The sequence below is a fragment of the Lepidochelys olivacea genome (assembly GCF_965140295.1).
Source record: "Lepidochelys olivacea isolate rLepOli2 genome assembly, chromosome: 2".
In the NCBI taxonomy this organism is placed as follows: domain Eukaryota; kingdom Metazoa; phylum Chordata; order Testudines; family Cheloniidae; genus Lepidochelys; species Lepidochelys olivacea.
The window spans coordinates 253,081,927-253,087,926 of record NC_140412.1 but is presented as its reverse complement, the minus strand read 5'-3'; the positions used below and the strand labels follow the sequence as shown (position 1 = coordinate 253,087,926).

At 38.2% G+C, this 6,000-nt stretch overlaps 1 long non-coding RNA gene across 1 annotated transcript in view; it reads right to left on the bottom strand.

The window, feature by feature from the left end:
- Positions 1-826: 826 nt before the first annotated feature.
- LOC311515869 overlaps positions 827-6,000 on the bottom strand; it is a 191,021-nt gene continuing 185,847 nt past the window's right edge. Inside the window, exon 3 of the long non-coding RNA XR_014710248.1 lies at positions 827-1,697. This is a non-coding gene — a long non-coding RNA (uncharacterized lncRNA). The remainder of the gene's footprint in view (positions 1,698-6,000) is intronic.

The following is a 6,000-nucleotide window of genomic DNA, read 5'->3' as shown; positions in this document are numbered from 1 at the left end:
GGGGACCTAATCAATATTCAGTGACTAATCATTGCCTGCTGTGATAGTTCAGGTACTATAGATAGTGTCCTAATGAGTATTAATATTTGTACAGTTTTACATATGTCAAGCAATCCAGTAGTAAATGCCTCAGGGAACAAAAGTATTCTCCTGGGTTCTTTTCCCAGGTCTCAGAGTAGCAGCCGTGTTACTCTGTATCCGCAAAAAGGAGGACTTGTGGCATATTAGAGACTAACAAATTTATTTGAGCATAAGCTTTGGTGAGCTACTGCTCACTTCCCAGGTCCGCTACTGATCTGCTACTCTCTGTTCCTGAACTTCAAGCCCTGATTCAGTAAAGCATTTCAGCACTTGCTTAACTCCCTTTGATGTCAATGGGACTTTAAACTTGTAAGTGCTTTGCTGAACTGGACCTCAGTTTCCTCAGTTGTAAAATGTGGATAATAATTTCTACCTCACAGGGGTATTATGACAGTTAAGTATTTACGGCCAGATGCTGCTACCCTGATATTCGATATTACAGTAATTCACTCGGAGTAGTTTAATTGAAAAAGCTACTTGTGAATTAAGGTGCTGCTCAATGAGTGTTAGTGGTGGCAGAATCTGGCTGCTAATGGTTGTAAGGTGCTTTGAGAATCTTGGATGAAAAGTCAGACATAATGCTAGGATTATTACTTAGTCACAACATTTTATTAGGTTACGGAATACATGAACAAAAATTGCAGACTATATAGCAGATATCAAATGCATGCTAATTTAAAACAACAAATTTACTACAGATAGTAACGGATTTATTAAACACATACTGGATACAACAGACAAGATACTAAAAAATACACCAGGCATAATATACAGTATACAACGTAAGGGCAACATAGAAGGAAGTAAGACAATTCATAGGACAGTTACAGGGAGAATTTTTTAAATTATCATTAAATACTGAAGACTCAATTCTGCTCTCACTCACATTGAAAAGTATCTTACTCTGGGAGTAGCCCCATTGAATAAGAATAATATTCTCTCAAAATAAGCTACTACTCAATTTGAGTAAGTGAGGCAGAATTGGGTCCTAAATAATTATTGCTTAGATATGCTTACTTGCTGTCATACTCCAAGTTGTTTAATTGCTATTTGTATACAGGTCACCCCCAAATATTTCTATTAAAATTATTATTTAAACTTCCTGATACATTTTTCTTCTTAAAATTCACATTTTCCATGGAATATTGTAACTACTTCAAAATTAGCAATCACATGTGGTTTATGGCTATTATGGTTTAAGTCCTTTTAAATATCATTTAAAACAAATCTTAAAAGAATAAGTATTTTAGCAGTTGTGTTGCTATTTGTGTTGGCTTCTCTCCTCTCCACTCTTTTAGAATTGCTCTGACCAAACTTATTAACAATCTTCTCATGGCTAAGTCAAACATTTATTTATCATCAACACAGTTTATTGTTCTCTCTTCTTAAGCTTTCTCTATGCTGTTGGCTTATAAGTTTCTGTGCTAGGTCTACTGCATCTCCTCCTATCTTCCTGATGGGTCTTTCTGCATCTTCAGTGGATCCTCATTCTTCCCTCTTCCCCAAATGTCTGTATCCATCAGGTTTCTGTCCTCAGTTCCATCATTTTTTATTCTGCATACTCTTCTCTTGGTGATCTCACTCACTCCCATGGCTTCATCTGCCGTCTCTCAAATCTAATTGGATATTAGGAAAAACTTTTTCACTAAGAGGGTGGTGAAACACTGGAATGCGTTACCTAGGGAGGTGGTAGAATCTCCTTCCTTAGAAGTTTTTAAGGTCAGGCTTGACAAAGCCCTGGCTGGGATGATTTAACTGGGAATTGGTCCTGCTTTGAGCAGGGGGTTGGACTAGATGACCTTCTGGGGTCCCTTCCAACCCTGATATTCTATGATTCTATGAATTGCCAAATTTGTCTCTTTACCAATGACTCCTATCATCCAGTGTTATATCTTCAAGTACCTTGTACTGAATGTTCCACTGCCATCAACCCCCACCAAAAATGAATTTCTTATCTTTCCTCCTGATTCCTCTCCTCTACCTATCTTCTCTATCGCTATTAACAGTTCCCCTTCTCCTTCCCATCTCTCAGGCTCACAATCTTGATGTCATCTTCAGCTCTTCTCTCTCCTCTTCCTACATAGCCACTCTCTAAGCCCTGTCCTTCCTGTAGTGTCATCAAAATCCATCCTATCCTCACTAGCCACACTGCCCCACTGTATGGTCCACACCTTGACTGCTGAAACCTCTCCTCTCCCTTTGTAACGGCTGAAGTCAAATTTCTCCCCCTCTGCTCTCCCTCCATCACACACTTCATTCTTTGAATCTGTTTGCTTACTTTGCCTCTTACTGGATCAAATTGAAATTCCTAGTCCTCTCTGTCAAGACCTTACACAATCTTGTTCCCTGCTCTCATTCCTTTCTATTCCTGCCTTTGCTCCCTATTCTTCTCCCAATCAATTCACTTTATCACTCCCTATATCTCTTTTTCACTCCTGTTTTTGTGCTTCCTATATACTGTCCCTCAAAGTCGACACAGTTTACCACTGCATCCATCAAGACCCCCCCCCCTCCTTTTTCAAATCCCTCCTTAAAACCTACTTGTTCCAGGAATCCTTTCTTCCAACTTTTCTTCAGCAATCTCTCATCACACTCCCTTCCCTGAACTGCTGACCTATGTCTTGCATTTTTCTTTCTTTTTGGGTATCTTAGGGCCCAGTTCTACAAAGCCTTACTCACATTTTCATTACTCATGGAAGAAATCATTGTGACTTGGATTTTCCTAGTACTAATCCTTTAGATTGCAAACTCTTCAAATCAGACACTATGTTTTACACGGTTTAGAAAGCACATTGCAAATAGACAGCGCTATGTACATGATTTTTAATAATAAATACCCTTGCCCAGGCCTCTGCTTCAGTAATGCTAGGCAGAGGCAAGCTGGGCCGCTTTGATTTTCCAATACAATAGAATCTCAGAGTTATGAACACCAGAGTTACAAACTGACCAGTCAACCATACACCTCATTTGGAACCGGAAGTATGCAATCAGGCAGCAGCCGAGACAAAAAAAAGGGGGTGGGGCGGGGCAAACAGTACAGTCATGTGTTAAATGTAAACTACTAAAAAAAAATAAAGGGAAAGCAGCATTTTTCTTTTGATTAGTAAAGTTTCAGTGCTGTATTAAGTCAATGTTCAGTTGTAAACTTTTGAAAGAACAACCATGTTTGTTCAGAGTTACGAACATTTCAGAGTTACAAACAACCTCCATTCCTGAGGTGTTTGTAACTCCGAGGTTCTACTGTATTTATTCAGCAAGACAAATCAGGAGCAGAAGAGATCCACCTGATATTTAAAATCCCATCAACCTGACAGCCTCTTTAAAATATCAGATGTTAAGTATGCAAGGTCAGAGCCCTGCACATGTTTAAATCATTGAGACCTATCACTTAATGCCCATTAATAAGGTGTCAGTCTTAACCAAACTGTTTTTCCTGGCCAATTATGATAAAGATCTCAGGATGAAGTTTAATTCCATCTGGGCATGTTTAATGCAATGTGAATAAAAAGGGGGAAAGTCCATAAAACTGCACCACAGACAGAAATCCATTTTATAATCTTTAGTCTCTAAAAAGGGTGCATTTAAAAAACAATGCCTTACAGTTGTAAAGTTTTTCCCAATATGTAATTTACAGTTTCTCTACTGCAGCCTTTTTCTTTCAAAATATCTTCCTGATGGATTGGTACATTTGAAAAAACCCAAACTACTGGATATTTAGAATGAGGAATACTTCCCCGCCCCTCCTCCCCCCAAACAGGTTATAAAAACTAAACAGAGATAAGATTTTAGGGATAAAAGCTTTAAGTTCTAAAATCGGAAGACTAAAACTCAGGTCCTTGATCCTGAGATTCATGACAAAACCGCCATTGGCATGGAGCAGGATCGGGCCCAAAGATTATACCAGTTGAGTATCACAAATTTTTCTCCCTGTCTTTTGCAACATCAATGATTGCTTCCATTTCCCCCCCATTTTTAATAAATTCTGTTTGAATGCGATCAAATTTAAAACAAAAAGGGGGGGGAGGAGGGAGAAAGTAGTAAACAGTAATACATTTTTTGCAAAGGGAAATAGTTTCCAATTTTCTCCATTTGTTTGAATTTGTCTTTTCCCAGTCAGCAGAGGCTCCTTTCTTTCCCCACAGTATATGAGTATCTGCCTTCCACTGAAGTCAATGAGAGTTACTTGTACCCTGAGGGGCAGAATCGTGCGATGAGATTGGGAACATTAGTGCTGGTCTTAATGTAGAAGGTAGTTCTTTTTCAATTCAAGATTCCTTGGGGCATTTCAAGAGACAGTTTTTAATAGCATGTGAGATTTTTTAAAAATTTCATTTATTAGTTGGGCTGGCCTCAGAGACTTATGGGAAGCCAATTTACAGAGTTGTGTAAATTCATTTCTGAAATGACAGTCACAGTAGTCTCTGTCAGAGGCTCTTAAAAATGAAATATATATGTAAAGTTCAGGAAGTTATTTAAGCCAGGTTCATAATTTTGCATGCATATAGAGATTTATAAATATTTGAAATGAACTGAAATTTCTGTGGGATTTTTAGAGATTCTGGGCCTGATTTTTTCCTTTTACACCCATGTAAGTTTGGAGTAATGCAACTGAAGCCAATTAGGAGACAGATCTAATAGCTCTGCGCTGCAGTAAAACTGCTTGTGAGAAAGAATTAGGCTCTCTCTGCCTTCACAACATAACTGAGACACAGTCTCTTTCCCACCCCACAATTAGAGAAAAGAAATGTTATTCTCATACACATCCCATCCAGACAGTTATTAAGGACTTTATTTTGCTTTAGGTTTATTTTGTAGCTGATTTTTCTGCCAGAAATGGTGAAGTCAGAGAAGTCAACTGACAAATCTAGCTAAATCTTATATCCTGATATTCACATCTCTTTTTTCTAGCTTCCAACTTCAAATATAGGGCTTGATCTTGTAAATTATTACTAATAATGGGTGAGATTGATACCCTGACTGATGCAGAGCAGTATCTTATTCCATGAGCGGCCCCACTGATTTCAGTCTGACTACTTATGAATTAAGGTGCTACTCAATACAAGTAGGGCTATCAATCTGCCCACATATGAATATCTTATCTTTATCCACGTGAGTAGTCTGGTTGGCTTTAAGGTGACCACTCACGTGGTAAAGATTACTCCTATGATTGGATATTCTTCTGAAACATCTGCTCTAGGAATTATTTTGGAGAAGTTCTAGCCTATGTTACACAGGAGGTCAGACTAGATGATCACAGTAGTGCCTTCTGGCCTTAGAATCTATCAGTAAGAATTTGCAGGCTCTGTCCCTTAATTAGTTTCTAAATTAGAGGGGGATTAAATTAACTAACCTATTTTTAATACTCTGTATATTTAATGAGTCATCTTCCAACAAGTTATTTTCCAGTTTATGGCAAAAAAAATTACATCAAGTTCTGCATTTATGTTTATAACCTATTTTATGATCAGAGAGAATAGAGAACTAGACTGAAAAATCCTGATGGTAAATATTATACCCTTCTCACCACCACCACCCCCCCACAAATATTTACCAGATATGAATTTCAAACTCTGTTTACAGGCCAACACCTGGACCCATGTCCAATCTGTGTCTCTAGCATGATGTCAATAACAGTTAGTGACAAACATACTCTTTCCAGCACTGTTAGGGTTACAAGTTTCTTCAGCTGAAATGGGGGCAATTCTTCACAATAAGAGGATTCAGTGAAATCATCGTTAAATACTAATCTACAGGAACAACTCTGGGGGTGAGTGCCCATTCACTCCTGTCTTCTGGTGTCTGCTGCTAATCTACACAGGACTGGGTGGACAAGGCATAAAAATCTGGAGAGAAAAAGTTACACACGTATCAAGTCTAAAGGTTTTTGTTCTGTTTTATTTTTTAACTACAAACAAATCC